Source organism: Crocuta crocuta, unplaced genomic scaffold, assembly GCF_008692635.1.
Source record: "Crocuta crocuta isolate KB4526 unplaced genomic scaffold, BGI_CrCroc_1.0 scaffold70, whole genome shotgun sequence".
In the NCBI taxonomy this organism is placed as follows: Eukaryota; Metazoa; Chordata; class Mammalia; order Carnivora; family Hyaenidae; genus Crocuta; species Crocuta crocuta.
This window is the reverse complement of record NW_027528417.1, coordinates 9,026,303-9,042,721: the sequence shown is the minus strand read 5'-3', so window position 1 is coordinate 9,042,721 and position 16,419 is coordinate 9,026,303. Positions and strand designations below refer to the sequence as shown.

Here is a 16,419-nt window from a genome sequence, read left to right as displayed (position 1 = left end):
CCCCCCACCCCACCCCGCTAGGCTGTCAGCTCCTCTGTAAGCCAGCTCGGGACACCAGCACATAGCCCTGAACAGAGCGCTGCCATGTCTGTGGGGTTTTCAGCATAACTTGGGCAGTTTTGGCTTGAGGGGCCAGTAGCAGACATTGGGAGGTTTCAGATGAAAGTCTGTTTACATCTTAGCTGCATCAGTAGCTTGCACAGAGGTACTATTCAGGTCAGCTAGTTCCAGAATGCTTTACCTAAGGGCTGGTCTCACCTGCCTGCCCCCTGATGGAGTGGGATGCTCTACAGGTCACGTGGACCACGCTGCAGAGGGCAGCAACGAGTCTGTACCATTCAACTCGCCGTCACCGAGCACGTGCGATGTCTAGTCCCTGGGGCAGATGCTCTATTGGCCGTAAAAATGGATTCCATGTCCGGTGCCCCCGGCCGCTACGTTGCAGGGCGACTGTGAGCAGCACCTTAACGGAAGGGCAAGCGGCGCCGTGACTGGAAGGTGACTGATACAGCCGGGGCCAGATCGCAGAGCGCCCCGAATGCCAGGACTTCAGCATGTCAGTAATGGAAAAGGAGGGAACCCAAAATGCAGTTTTCATTTTTTAAATCTTTTTTGAAAGCAGGAAGTTGTAAATGGTGGTCTCGATCGGTTGTTTCTGGGAGAAAGTGAAGAGAACACTCGGCAAAGGGCTTGGAATAATGAGCAAGAACTGTGTCAAGAGGGAGGCATGTGTGGGGCATGGAGAAGCCCATTTCAGGCCCAGTGAGAGCAAGCTGGCCCCTGTGAGAGACGGAGGCATCCTAGTGAGGTGTGAGGCACAGTGGAGGCGAGGGAAGGGTGTGGGGGGGACAGGGGTGAGACGTTGCCACGGAGATGTCTGTCAGTTTGCCCCAGACTCCAGAAACACCAGACAACTGAGACGTCGTGAGGAATGGAAAAACACCGGCCTTGAGTTAGGATCAGGTTCCAATCCATTCGTTGTCACAGATTTCGCTGTGCAGCTTGGAGCAAGTCGCTTCATTCTCTGAGCCTCCTTTCTCAACTAAACAATAGGGAATGACAACTCACCAATCTTGGATTGCAACAGATAAAAAAGAGGAGCGAAGGCACTTTTTCTTGAATCTGAGAATCCAGGGTCTTTCTCCAGGTGGTCTGTCCGTTGGTAGATCCTTCTACCTGGGAAATCAGTCGTGTGCTTTTCGGGCTGACTTGGGGTCAGTTTTGGAATAGAACAGCTCACTGAACAAACACCATTCTCACACTGATGGGAGGGAGGACGGATAAGCATAAGGACCAGAGGATAGAGATTACACCCCAGGAAGACGAAGAGAGAGAAACTTCCCGGGGACAATGATTTCCTCTCCATCCACAGGTGTGCAGGATACCAGAGGTCCACAGTAATTGGGGGTCTGGGTCCCCACCACAAGCAGGTCCACAACACGGTTTATTTTGGCAAGTGACTCCAAGAGACAGGAGCGAGAAGCTGGGAGGAGTTACCAGGGAAGAGGGAGAGCCCAAGCCAGGGTCAGCTGCTGGCTTGCGGGTCTAGTGGAAACCAGGGACCCCTAATGAGCTCCGAAGGGAGTACCTCACCACCGATCACAAGCCGTCCCTGGGTTGTTCGCTCCCTCCCCCTTCCAGGTTTCGTGTCGTCGGGCACTCCACACCGGGCAGAAAGTGAGACAAATCAGGGGCTGGGAGCAGCTGAAGCCGGAGGCCAAGGTCTGGCTGGAATGAAAAGGTGGGCGGAGGGGCGCCCGGGTGGCTCGATCGGTTGAGCTTCTGACTCTTCATTTCGGCTCAAGCCGTGATCTCACAGTTCATGAGTTCAAACCAGCATCTCCTCCCTCCAAAATAAATAAATAAATAAGTTAAAAAAAAAAAAAAAAGGAAAAAAAAAAAAAAAAATTAAAAAAAAAAAAAAAAGGAAAGAAAAGAAAAGAAAGGTGGGCTGAAAGGTGTCCCATTCATCAAGTTAGAGATGGTAGCTCTTAGGAAGCAATGACAGACCCGCCCAGTCAAACCTGGACTTCCAGCTCAAAGACAGGGAATGGGTCTAATTTTATGTCAATATTTTTGGAAGATTCTGGAAAGATAATTTAGAAGAAAAGAAATCGGGGGGAAGGAAGGAAGGAAGGAAGGAAGGAAGGAAGGAACAAAAAAGGAAAATTGCCAGAATTTCAGGCAAATGCAAATTTGCCATCTTCTTCCTTTAAAAAGAAAACAACAAAATAAACATAGAGGGTTTTTTTTTAATAACCGCAGGCTAATTATTGCCTATAATAAAATATTGAAGCACTTGAAACAGACTATACAATAAGTACATTTTTCTCCTATCCCACATCTTAGTCTCTCTCCCCAGGGGCAATTACTGTTAAGAGTTTCTTACGTATTCTTCCAGAAATATCTTATGTGTAAGTGCTCATATCTTTATTTCCTTTTAAAAATCACAATTTAAAACACATACACTGTGGACCTTGCCATTTTCATTTTTTTCCACTTCAAGGGTGGCTTCCTACGAACATATGTAAATCTATCTTGTTAAAAAAAATTCCTCTGTAGTTCTCCATTAGAAAGACTTTCATAATTTTTTTAAATGCTTATCTATTTTTGAGAGACAGAGAGTGAGCAGAGGAAGAGCAGAGAGAGAAGGAGACACAGAAGCTGAAGCAGGCTCCAGGCTCTGAGTTGTCATGAACTGAGAGATCATGACCTGAGCCCAAGTCAGCCGCTTAACCGACCGAGCCATCCAGGTGCCCCAGACTTTCATAATTTTTTGAACTGCTATTCGTGTGATGGCCAGGTAGTGGGCTTTTTTTTTTTTTTTCTACTTGTTTTTCTCATGGTTACAATGACTTGTTGAATATTCAGTGTGTGTTCTTCTCTGTCCACATGGGTCAGAAAATTTAAAGGATACATTTTTACAAGTAAAGTTTTTAAAAAACGTGCTGTTAAACTTTTAATAGAGATTGCCAACATGTTCTTGAAGGGTTCTTGGAGATTTATATTCCTGTCCCAAAGAGGAGACAGTCTGCTCCTGTCCCCGCATCCTCAAGGCATTGCTGGAATGTTTATACACCCAGCAGGTAGCTAAAGGAATCTCCTTGTTATTTTAATTTGCATCTGTTTAATTATGAGTGATAGTCAACATTTCATCCTGTTCTTTTTTTTTATAAATTTTTTAAATGTTTTTATTTATTTCTGAGAGAGAGAGAGAGAGACAGCATGAGCAGGGGAGGGTCAGAGATAGAGGGAGACACAGAATCTGAAGCAGGCTCCAAGCTTTGAGCTGGCTGTCAGCACAGAGCCCGACGCGGGGCTCGAACCCACGAACTGTGAGATCATGACCTGAGCCGAAGTCGGACGCTTAACCGACTGAGCCACCCAGGCGCCCCTTTATCCGTTCTTATAAACCATTTTTTTCCCCTCTCTCTTTCTCTCTCTCTCTGGCACTGTTGAAGAGCCAAAATAATGGACGTATGCATGTTCTGTGTAGAAGCTATGCCTGAACGAATCACAATTAATCTAAACCCACCACTGAATCTGCAGCAGACATGGTGCCAGATGTGGGGGTGACAACATGAGGGAGGGGCAAAGACACCCCAGCCTCTGCCCCGCAGCACGTACAGTCGTGGGGAGAGGCATCCAAATAACCCAGCAATTGAAATAATGTGCTTAGTGTCACAGGGGGGGCTAGAAAGTGCCACACAGCAGGGGCCAGTCATCTGACCTGCCTGCTGCACCTTTCTGAGTAGCTAGGAGGATAGGGATTAGCAGTTAAAAAGACAAAGGAGATGCCCTACCTGCCCCCCACCCAGGTGGTCTCCGTAGGCCCCNGGTAGAAGTGGCGACCCAAGAACCAGCCCAGCTTGCCTGACCCAGGAGAACACAGCCTTCCGGCGCGACCTGCAGGGGAGTCCTTGGCGAATCCCCACAGGTCGGCCGCCCTAAGGGGCTGAGGCCATGTTAGAAGGGCTGCTTCTTAACCGGGTTAAGGGTTTTGAATTTTACCTTCGGGATGATAGTGATCGATTAGAGTTTTCCATGGGGAGATAACAGGTTCATATTTACTTGGCTCAAGGTTCTGGTGTTGTAGAGTCTGTATATAAGTTGAAGGGGGCGGGCGGGGGCCGTGTGGCAAGGCTGGAGCAGACCAGACAAGCTGGGAGACAGTTGGCAATATTACAGGGTGGTGGTGCCTTAAATCGGATGGAATCGGAATATTGACGATGGGGGCGCAGCCACGATAGACTTGAGAACGACTTAGAATGTAAGATCAGCAGGACTTAGCAGCTGATGTGCTGAGGTCTTTGGGTGGGCTGCGCNCCCCCATGAGCCCTCAGTTTGTTCTCGGCATTCAAGAGTCTCTCGTGGTTTGCCTCCCTCTCTCTCCCCAACTATTTTTCCCCTTCTCCTACTGCTTCGTCCTCTGTTAAGTCCCTCCAAATCCACCTATGAGTGGAAGCATATCTGTCCTCTGCCTGACTTATTTCACTCAGCATAACACCCTCAAGTTCTATCCACATCACCACAAATGGCCAGGTTTCCTTCTTTCTCATTGCCATGTAGTATTCCATCGTATAGACAAACCACATCTTCCTGACCCATTCATCAGTTGATGGACACTTAGGCTCTTTCCATGATTTGGCTATTTTTTTTTTTAAATTATTTTTTATTTATTTCTGAGAGAGAGAGAGATGGCATGAACAAGGGAGGGTCAGAGAGACAGGAAGACACAGAATCTGAAACAGGCTCCAGGCTCTGAGCTGTCAGCACAGAGTCCAATGCGGGGCTCAAACCCACAAACTTGAGATCATGACCTGAGCCAAAGTCGGACGCTTAACCGACTGAGCCACCCAGATGCCCCTGATTCAGCTATTGTGGAGAGTGCTGCTATGAACATTGGGGTACCTGTGCTCCTATGCATCAGCACTCCTGTATCCCTTGGGTAAATTCCTAGCAGTGCTATTGCTGGGCCATAGGGGAGTTCTAGTGTTAATTTTTTGAGGAACCTCCACACTGTTTTCCAGAAGGGAATCAAGAACAAAACTGAACTACTGGGACCTCATCAAGATAAAAAAATTTCTGCATGGCAAGGGAAACAATCAATAAAACTAATAGGCAACTGACCGAATGGGAAAAGATAGTTGCAAATGACATATCGGATAAAGGGCTAGTATCCAAAATTCATAAGAAACTCACCAAACTCCACACCCCAAAAACAAATAATCCAGTGAAGAAATGCACTCTTATTTCCTGGACAGGACATGGGGCTATAAGAGCGGCAGTCTGGGGTGGCCTGGGGACGAGGCCAGGGGCCTGAGAGAAATCCACGTGGTCACCTGCAGGAGGCAGTCTGCTATCTGGATCTGCAATTTAGGAAAGAAGATCAGGATGGAGAAGAAATTTGGGACAATGGAACCTGAAAAACTCTAACTGAAGTGAGGCGCCTGGGTGGCTCAGTTGGTTGAGCGTTCGACTTCAGCTCAGGTCGTGATCTCATGGTTAATGGGTTTGAGTCGCACATCAGGGTCTGTGCTGACGGCTCAGAGCCTAGAGCCTGCTTTGGATTCTGTGTCTCCCTCTCTCTCTGCCCCTCCCCAGCTCATGCTCTGTCTCTCTCTCCCTCTCAAAAATAAATAAACATTAAAAAGAAAAGCTAACTGAAGTCACTGGAAGAGATACGAATGTCCAAGGATGTAGAAGAAGTCCAAGCCAGGGCTCCAACGAAAATAACATGAATTAAAAACAAAATTATAAAACACGTTTAGAAAAGTTTCAAACAATTCCGTTTAGAATTACTTAGAAATATTTAATGAAATGGTCTTTCATGACTTTGTGTTTTAACAGACACATGTAATTCTGTCAGTGTGGGTGGACGTGTGGGGAGAGGGGTCAATGTTTGATAAGATGTCTTCTGGATAGCCTTCGGGTCACACACTTTGTCACTAAGGGTGTGTCCTCTGCTTGCAGAAGGCCCAGCACCAGAAGGGAAACCCTGAGGAGACTGAGGCCTCAGAGTACAGCCAGCAGGCTGTCCTCAGCTGCCCTGGTCAGGGGTGTCATCTGCCAGAGGTGACGTGGCTGGTCCTGGTCCCCTGATTGCCATCACCCAGGGCCCTCACTCAGACATGTGCTTCTGGTAACACCACTGTCTCTTAGAATTAGAAGGTGTCCCGGTGCCTGAACAAGCCTAAGGGCCTCATTTTACTTTAAAAGTGCAGTATTTTTGTGGGGGCACCTGGGTGACTCAGTCAGTTAAGTGACTTCAGCTCAGGTCATGATCTCACGGTTCATGGGTTCGAGCCCCGCGTCGGGCTCTGTGCTGACAGCTCAGAGCCTGGAGCCTGCTTCCGATTCTGTGTCTCCCTCCTCTCTCTCTGCCCCTCCCCTGCTGTCACTCTGTCTCTCTCTTTCAAAATAAATATTAAAAAAAAAATTTTCTAAGCAGAGTGTTTTTTGTAAGAGGGGAAGGCAGCAGGGCCACCGATCTGCAGGGACCAGCAAGCCCAAATCAGCGGGTCAGGGTCCGGGAGGGAGGCGGTCTGCTCACCACAGCTACAAGCTTGCTCCCTCCCCAGAGGTGAGCGGTTCTAGCCCACTGAGGCCAGAACATGGCTGACTTTGAGCAGTTCACACACGTACTTCTCGCCGCCTCCGACGGAAGGCCTGGGAAGTAAGAGGAAGGCCTGCCCATCAGAGAAAGTCATTGTCCTGTTTCCCGTTAAGCAGAACAAGATCAGATCCTTCCAACGTGCACAGCAATGTAGCCGTTCACAGTGGCTTCCTATGCAGCATCACCTTGTCGGGGACAAAGATACTTTAAGTACTTTCAAGTTCCTGGTCGCCTGCTCATCTCCTTACACTCTGCTCGGCTCAGGATGCAAAGAAGCATGAGACTCCCAGCCACCCTTGACGGCACTGCACCAACTCCTTCCTCGCTCTGCTCAGGCCAGACACCCACGCCAGGCCTCAGTGAGGACGCCTGCCCTGGGCTGCCCTCCTCCATGGACGTCCTCCCCCTTCCACCAACACCAAGCGTGGGACACCGTTTGCACAGACGCCTCAGGTTTCTGACACCAGCATGAGGCCCCCCTCGTATACAGAAGCCCCCCTCACCTCACTTAGGGGCCAAGCCTCTGGGCCAGGATGAACCCTTCAAGGGACTCCCTTCTCACAGCAGAAGCCTGACACCCCACACTGGGCTTCCCTTCCGCAAGGATACCTTCCTCACCGCACTTGGGTTCTGACACGCATGGGGCCACCCTCCCCCGTGGACGCCCCCCTCACTCCCCACGGGCCCCAACCTCACAGTGGCCCACCCCGGTGTGAGCCTCCTCCTCATTGCTGCTCTGGGCCACCCCGTTCAGGTGCAGAGGTCTACCTTGCTCCACTTCACCTAATGGCTTCCAGACAGAATTTTCTGAAAAGGAAGGGAAAAGGAGTCCCATATCCCCCAGGATTACCGAATTCTCCAGTTCAGCGAGGTCCTTGCTGGGTCCCACCAGGGCTCCCTCGCCTCCGATCTCATTTATGTGCCATTTTTGGTGGCCTGGAGCTCTTCGGGGGCCGAAGCCCAGTGGGTCCTGTCGGAAAATGTGAGCAAACACCTCTGCTCGCACTCTGCTTCTTCACACCGCGCCCCGAAGTCTCCCAGCAGTGTGGCTTCGACTCTGTGTTTTAGTTCAGAGCCGGGCACTTCCGCGGGGCATCCTTGAGCGGCCTCCCTGGTGCGTCCCCCCCGCATCGGAGCTGGCGACAAATGCCATGATGCAGGTAGGATCCCCTCTTCCAAGCTGAGAATGGGCACCACTAGCGCAGGCTGGCCGTGCCCTGATCCCTCTCCTCTTAAAATAAGTAACCCTCCCACGAGGCTCTTAGGCCCTGGCAAGAACAGACTTGTTGCCTGTTGCCACATGCTCTAGACATTTCTAAACCCCAGCCACGGGCACAGCATGGGCTCACACTGGACTCGCTTTAATTATCTGAGCATTCTGTTCTTAGACTGTGTCCGTCTGCCCTCGACTTGCCCCAGGGACGGGGGGTCCTTGTTTTGTTACGCAGCCATCGACTAAAACCCCTGCAACAGTGAGGGCTGACAAAGTCTCATGGCAGAGACAGACAAGGGCCCATCTGCCAAAATTCGAGTCCCACGTGCGACCTTCCGGAAAGTCTGGAGCTCTTTTCCCTCCCACTTCTCTTAGCCCCTAGCCAGCCCCAAGGAAGTCAGAATCTGCTTTCCCATTTTCCGATGAGTTAAGGAAGAATGAGATACAAGAACAGTTAAGCTTCCCACAACCAGGTAAGTCATCTCTGGAGACAGACTTGTCAGACCACGGCTGTGTCCGCACGGAAGGCTGGGAGACCCCCTTGCTGGGAAATGTACAGACGGGGACCAGACGGAGTCCTAGAGAAGCTGTCGATGGCCTAGATAACCCACGCCTGCTTTGCTTTTCACCTTCCTTTTAAAGGTCTGGATTCCGTCGCAGAGAGGGCTGTCCGTGGAAGTGAAGCAATGACAAGAGAAGGCGCTGTCGCAGGTTACCTGAGGGCAGAGAGGGAGTGCTTGCTGCGGAGGAAGCAGGCCGGGCCCTTGCCGACACTGATGGTGTCGGAGAGCGTGGCCCAGCTTAGCCCGAGCTCGTGGACAGCAGCGCCCCCCACCAGGGACGACTTACCTCGCTCAGGGACAGTCCTACTTGAGTCCAGCCAGGGCCCCTCTGTCCCACGAGTGCCATGCCACAGCAGGCACTACAGTCCTGGCCCAGGGAATGTAGGAAAGTGGGGGGCGAGGTGGGGAGCCTCTGTTCTCGGGCACCCATCTGTGGGATCCGGCAAAGTGTGGGCCGTCTTGGGCAGTAACGGCCAGTAGGGCGGAAGACACATTCCGTTGCGCCACCCCAGGGCCGTCCTACCTCTTACCACATCATTACCTAAGCCCACGCCACGCCGGTCAACAGAACTGTCTGCAGTGACGGCCGTGGCCCCCATTGGTGCTGTGCGGCACGATGGCCGTTTAGCCATCCGTGACAACTGAGCACCTGAACTGTGGCCACTGCGGCCGGGTAGAGTGCATCTCCATTTGTCTTTAATTCTAATTAACTGATATTCACATTGACATAGCCACGTGCAGCCAACGGCAACTGTAATGGGCAGCGAGCCCTGGACCATGCCCTGCTCTGCCGGATGCCGGCGTCTCACTCAGGCTTCGCCAGTGGCGGCCTGAATTCCTTGGGGGCCGGGGGGGGGGCGCCGCAAGGGCAGTCTGCGGAGGAGTGGGGGACACCTCTCCCTGTACTATGCTTTGCTATGTGGGTACCAGACAGTGCTGCTTCTGCCTCTTTGAAAAACTGGCTCTTTGTGTTTCAGTTTACAGCCCCTGACCTTCCCCTGGGCCTGGACGTCCTTGCAGGGTCTGGGACTGGGAAGCCCAGAGACCTGTGGCTGGAGCCTCATCACTGGCTACACCGCTCAGCCCCGATCCTCCCCGCTCCGCAGACAAACCCCGCCTCGGGAGCCCCTCACCTCCCTGCCATGACCCTGGTATTCACCACCTTCCTCCTTCAGGAAGCTCACTGACTCCTGAGAAGACACAGAAACTGTTAGCTTGGCGGAAGTAGAAACAAACTCGCTGAACAGATTAGGGCAGCAATGGAAGAGGCAGTTTCCTCTGGAGCCATGGTCCTCCAAGGAGCCCCAGCAGCGTCGGCTGGAAAGGTGGAAATGCAGATCCTCGGCGCCCAGACAGTTGAATCAGAAATTCCAGGGGTGGAGCCCGGCAGTCTGTGTGTTAAGAAGCCCCGGGCACGCCGAAGCCCTCCCTAGTGTGAGAACAGAACTGCCGGGTGGTGGGTGGGGGCAGAGGGAAGAGAGCTGACTTCTCGGAAGAGCCTGGAAGAGCTTGCCCTGGGGCTGCAGGGAGGGACAGGGTGGCATGCCCAGACCCAGGACCCACGCCGCATCCCGCAACCGGTGTCCAAGCCCAGCAGACCTTCTCGTGTATGTTAATCACCTTGAAACCACCATTTTAGTGATGTCAGATTGTTAAGGCTACGCGGCAAAGAATTCTTCAGAGTTAAGTAACTCTGCTTTCTGTTCTTAAAAATGTTCTTGGGGCACCTGGGTGGCTTAGTCCATTAAGCATCTGACTTCCGCTCAGGTCATGATCTTGCAGTTCGTGGGTTCAAGCCCCGCGTCGGGCTTTGTCTGACAGCTCAGAGCCTGGAGCCTGCTTCCGATTCTGTGTCTCCCTTCCTCTCTGCCCCTCCCCTCCTCACTCTCTGTCTCTCAAAATAAAAGACATAAAATTTTTTTCTTAAAATAACATAAAGCTTCTACTCAAAGATAGACAGCTGAGACACCACTTATTTAAAAACTCTTCTTGTCTTGGACATTTACCACCTTATCAATGTTATTTCCCCTGAAGTTCGTCTCCCTACCTTCGTCCTCTGAACCCCCACATATTTGCTGGCTTTGAGCAAGGACACTAGGTAATCAACTTTGTAAAACTGTCCAAAGTTAAGGGTGAAGCGCTAAGCAAGAGATTTTCTACGCGTGCTTTCATGCTTGGACGCGGCTCTGAAATTTCATGGTTAATGAAAAAAGCACAGGTTTATGGTCAGGCAAATTAAGGTTCAATCCTAGCTCTACCTCTTACTAGCTTGCCATTAAACCCTAAGTCTGCCGTTTCTGGGCTATAACATGGGGCTAAGGATGTGTTGGGGGGGGCGGGGTTGAGTGAAATAATCATGTGTGAAGTAGCTGGCACTTAATAAACACTTACTGTTTGTTCTAACTTCCTCGCCTTCTTTGTTGGAATGCAGAGCTCTCGGGCTCTGAACCAGACTGACCTGAATCCAGCGCAACCATTTACGGGGGGCGTGACCCTGGGTAAATTATTGAACTTCTCATGTCAGTTTCCTCATCCTTAGGAGGGAGGGTGGAAAAGATAAGACCTCTCTCACAGAGTTGGGATTACAAATCTTGACACACTCTAAGTTCATGGAAGAGTGCCTGGAATACGGTAAGCACTCAACAGAGGGCAGCTGGTGGTGATGTTATTATTCCTCACAGTTCTCAACTCTTGTGGACAAGTGACATTGTTAGGGGCTGACCTACAGATAAGCCAGCCTTTCAGGGCAGCCACCAGCTTCCGAGCAACCCATAACTGGTTCCATGAAATAAAGACTCATGCTCCCTCCAGAACATTCTTAGCATTCCTTGATTTTTTTTTTATTTTCTTCTGATGGGCTTTGATGGTTCTCTAGATGTATATCACACGACAGCCATTTTGCTACCCAGTCTTCGAAATGATTTGGAGAAAATATTTTTTTTAGGGAAAGGGAACCAGATCGACCAAATGCTTGATTCTCCCACTTTGTTCCCTAAACGATTTACCATGACAAAGCCCAAGACTCTAATTTTAGTCATCCGGTATTTTCTTTTTAGATTTTTATCTAAAAAATAAATAAATAAATAAACACAAAGTCAAGTCATTGAACTAAATAAACCCAGCTTTAGTTGATTGGTTTTGTAGGTATTGATACTGTTCTTCTGAAGGAAATCCTGCTTTTACACTGCGGCAATGGCTATTTTGACAGAAAATTGAAGGCCATGAGATCGTTCCCGTCCAGAGAACCTTGTATACTTCTCTTACCTGAGGTTGAAGTCCAAGAAGTTCTCCACAGAGGTGAATATTCTCCAGTAATAAGATTGCGTTCCCAGGAAGGGGAAGAATTTCAACCCCGCATGTCAGAATTCTAGAGCCTCTTGTCTCTTGTTCTATTACTTAATCCCAACTTTATCTATTTTCCCCCTCCACCAAAGCAAGTCCCCTAACTGGCCCGCTTATCTGTCACCTCTTCGTGGGGCACAGATGGTCACACTTCCAGATTCCTCCACTCCTTCGGGACCCTACCCAGGACAAACCCCCCTGCCCAAAGCTGTTCTGCCCCAGGTATCTGCTCAACAGCACCTGACAGTCTTTGAGTTACACATTCGTAATACCCATAAAATAGCTTACTGATTTTTTTCCAAATAGAATTCTCTATTGGCGGTTCTCAACTCTGCCGGCACGTTGCTAAATGCAGACACCAGGATCCATCAACACATCAATTGAACCAGATTCTCCAAGGGTAGGGTCCAAACATCAGTATTTTCCAAAGCTTCCAAAGTTCGGCGGGGGCTGAGACTCACTCCTCCAAATGGATGAAGCCTAAGTCAACACTAGTGGCTCAGAACTGGAAGCAGAATCCATGTCATATGATTCCCTTCCCTGAGGTATAACTGACATGGGATAAATTGCATTTATTTAAAGCATACAATTTGATGAGTTGGGATATATGTATACATGTGTGAAACCTTCACCAGAATAAAGATTATGAACACATCCACCCACATTTGTTTCCACAAGTATCCACGTGCCCCTTTGTAATCATTGTCTCCTCCTTCACCTCACCCCAGAGTCTCTGGGCAATCACTGACCTGCTTTCTGTCAGTGATTTCTGTGGTTTTCTGTCACCATACATTAGTTTGCATGTCCTAGCATTTTATATAAATGGAATAAAGTAGGTGCTCTTCTTCTGACTCCTTTACTCAGCATGATTATTTGAAGTTCATCTGTGTCATTAATGGGTATCAATAGTTCATTTTTAAAATTTCTATATATTATTCTGTTGTATACCTATACTACAACTTTTTTACCCAATCATTCTGTTGATGGAAATCTGAGTTGTTTCTGGTTCTTGGCTATTACAAATAAAGCTGTTGTAAACATTCCTGTGCAAGTTTTTTTTTTTTCTAGGAGAGAGAGAGACAGCGCGAGCAGGGGAGGGTCAGAGAGAGAGGGAGACACAGACTCCAAAACAGGCTCCAGGCTCTGAGCTGGCAGTCAGCACAGAGCCCGACGCGGGGCTCGAACCCACGAACCGTGAGACCATGACCTAAGCGAAAGTCAGACGCTCAACCGACTAAGCCACCCAGGCGCCCCATCCTGTGCAAGTATTTGTCTGAATGTGTGCTTCCATTTCTCTTAGCTGGGAACGGGAATAACTGGGATCACATGAGATGTGTTTAATTTTTAAAAATAAGCTGCCAAATGACTTGGTTTTTAAAATAAACTACCTTTTCCAAAGTAGTTGCACCCTTTTGTGTTTGCACCAGCAGTGCTTGAGCGTTCTCATTAATTGCCCTCCATCCTTGCCAATACTTGGTTTGGCCAATCTTTTTCATTTCAGCCACTCTAGTGGGAGACTCAACGTATTTCACTATGATTTTATTTTGCATTTCTCCAACGACTACTGATGTTGAGCATTTTTTCCATGGGCTTACTTGCCACCCATTTGCTTTCTTCGGTAAATGTCTATTCAAATCTTTTGTCCATTTTTCATTGTCTTCTTATTGGGTTTGTAAGAGTTCTTTACATATTCTTATGTACATATATTCTTAATCATATATAAACACTAAAAATACTCTTCCAGTCTGCAGCTTACACTTGTGATTTTGTAGCAGTGGCTTTTTTGAATAGCCAAAGTTTTGATTTTGATGAGATCCAAGTTATTATTTGTTCATTTAATTTTTATGGTCCATGGTTTTTTGTCTTAGATTTAATAAATCTTTGCCAAATCTAAGATAGCTAAGATTTTCTTCTGTGTTTTCTTCTAAGAGTTCTGTACCTTTATCTGTTACATTTAGGTCTCTGATTCAGCAGAAGTGAAAAAGCTGAGACTTGTATGTTTGAGTGACTTGGCCAAGGTGACATGGTGAGTCAGACCCCAAACTGGCCCCATGTCACATGACTCTTTCTCCTGAGTACTTACTTTTTATCTATTTTTGGACTTAGTGATAGAACTGAAGTTATCATATTTTTTAAAGTTTATTTATTTATTTTGAGAGACAGAAAAAGTGCTAGTGGGGCAGGGGCAGAGAGAGAAAGACAGACAGACAGACAGACAGACAGAGAAACTCAAGCAGGCCCCCAAACTATCAATACAGAGCCTGATGCTGGGCTCTAACCCATGAACTGTGAGATCATGACCTGAGCTGAAGTTGGATGCTTAACCGAATGAGCCAACCAGGCACCCCTGAGTTTATCATATTCTTAGTTCATATGCACCAGCAGTCCAAGACAAAACTCCTATTTTTAATCAGATTCTTATTATTTTTATAGCATTGGCTATTTCTTATTATCTCTGAGCCCAGTCTCATAATTTTATATTTTGCTCTAGGGTTTAGCCTCTAAATTCATTTCCAACACTTTTTTGCCAATTGGCTCCCTGACAGGTTCTGTCAATGGGACACACTGGTTGGAGATAAGAAGGTAGAAGGAACAAAAGAGCTCCCTTCCAGTTTTTCAGCTCTGGTCAGCCGCTCCCCCACCCCACCCCATCCCCAGCAACAAAGGAGAACCAGAGCTCTGGCTTCAGCTGCCCTCAGCACCCCCAACACCAGCCATCAGCAGGAACCATGCCCCTACTCCAGAGCTCTGAGGACTATACCTGCATGCCAGTCACGTGGGTCCTTCCTATGAACTCCTGGGTCTAGTAACACCATCTGTCCCCTTTTGCTCTACCATTCTTAGGCGTAATCATTTTCTCTGCAGTTACAATATCTCAGGGCTTCTGTTCTCATTTATTGGCCTTCCAATTCCTTGTGTAATCAGTCCCCTGTATTAAATCCTTTCTGTTTAAAACACCTAGAGTGGTTCCTGTTTTTGTGACTGGACACTGATTGACAGATCATCTCTACTTCTTGCTGCTACATAGCCACCTCACCCAGTGTTCTTGGTATGTATCTTTGGACATGAATGAACCCTAGTAAAATACAGAGTTGTTTTTCTGTTGTGATTTTAATTTATATGAATGCTATTGTGCTATATATCTCATTCTATTTCTTTTCTTTTGCCTGAAACCATTTTGCTAAGACCTATTCATGTTGGTGTTTTACTTCCAGTTCACCGTGTCTAATTATTGCATAATATTCCATGGTGTGCACCCACCTCATTTTATTGATCCATTCCCCTGGTGATGGTTTCTGAGATCATCCCCAACTCCCCACTGCTGCATACAACTTGGACTTGTGTGAGCATTTCTGGGGCATTTAGCCCTGGAGTGAGAGAGCTGGCCAGACATCACATGCTTTCTTTGGTTAAATACATACTGTACATAAAGACCTCTGTAATGACCATACATGCAATGCTGGTGAATACCTATTTCTTCCCCTCCTCACCTGACCTGATATTCTAGTTTTTGCAAATTTAGAGAGCATTAATACAATTTTATAATTTTACTTGACATTTCTTTATCAGTGAAGTCGGGCATCTCTTTGTGTACTTGTTAATCTTAAATTTTCCCCTGTGTGACTTACTTATGCATAGCCTTTGACCATTTTTCCACTGGATTCCCTATATTTTCCTCGCTAGTCTTCAGAAGTTCCTTGTCTCGTCTATTTACTTGCATTAGCTTCAGGCGTTGCCAATATATTCTCTTCACTTGCTGCCCTTTTTTAATCTTTATCTCATGTATCCTCTGTTGAACACAAAACATTAATATTTTTGTAGGACAATCCATCAGTATTTTGCCCTAAGGTCTGTGCTTTTGCTTTCTTTTTGAAGAGTCCTTCTCCACCCCAAGTTCTCAAATATATTCTCTTTATCTTTCCTTCTATAGCTTCTTTTATAGCTTTATGCTTTACCTTTCCCATGTACGTCTTTAATCCACCTGAAATTCACTTTTTACACTGTGTAAGGGATACTAACTTTATTTTCCTTCAGAGAGTGGCCCATATTCTCAATCTCATCTGATCTCTTTCCATTTTATGTACAGATAACATGGTCTTCTTCGTTGTGATAGAATTCAACCTCTACAATAAACAACCTAAATTCAAAAAAATAAAATAAAATAAAATAAACAACCTAAATTCATGACTTATCTCAACGTTTTAAGTGAAGTCTGACCGAAGCAGACCATAAAAATAAGACAAAGAGATGACCGTGTGGTTCCAGATTCCTGCCCCAGCCAGTTCCTTCCATCCCGTACAACCCCCATCATCTCTCACTAACCCCCACGGAGGCTCTTGACTCTTGCCAAACATACCTCTGGTTATCCCCTCAGGGCTCCTCCCTCCTAAAGTTCTGTCTCCACACATGCCACCCCTGTGGAATGCCCATGCCAGGACACTTCCTCCTTCCCTGTGCCACACTCGTCCCTCTGAAGACTATTCATGGGAATCTCTCCAGACCCAACCCTTTCAACGCTTCATTAGCACTGAAATCTGCACTTGGCCCTAAACATCCTGGGCTCATTAAGCTCAGGGTGTGTGTGTGTGTCTTTGTGTGTGTGTGCATGTGTGTATGTGTGTGTGTGGTGCACATGTGCATGGTCATAAATATCTCCTGCTTTTTATACTTTACAAAATTCTTTC

General features: G+C 47.7%; 1 long non-coding RNA gene across 1 annotated transcript; it reads left to right on the top strand.

Moving 5' to 3' along the window:
* The first annotated feature begins 8,225 nt into the window (after positions 1-8,225).
* On the top strand, positions 8,226-10,717 carry LOC144223712 (uncharacterized). Its single transcript, XR_013332798.1, has 3 exons — positions 8,226-8,302; positions 8,472-8,540; positions 9,377-10,717. It is a non-coding gene; the product is annotated as an uncharacterized LOC144223712 (long non-coding RNA).
* Positions 10,718-16,419: the final 5,702 nt, after the last annotated feature.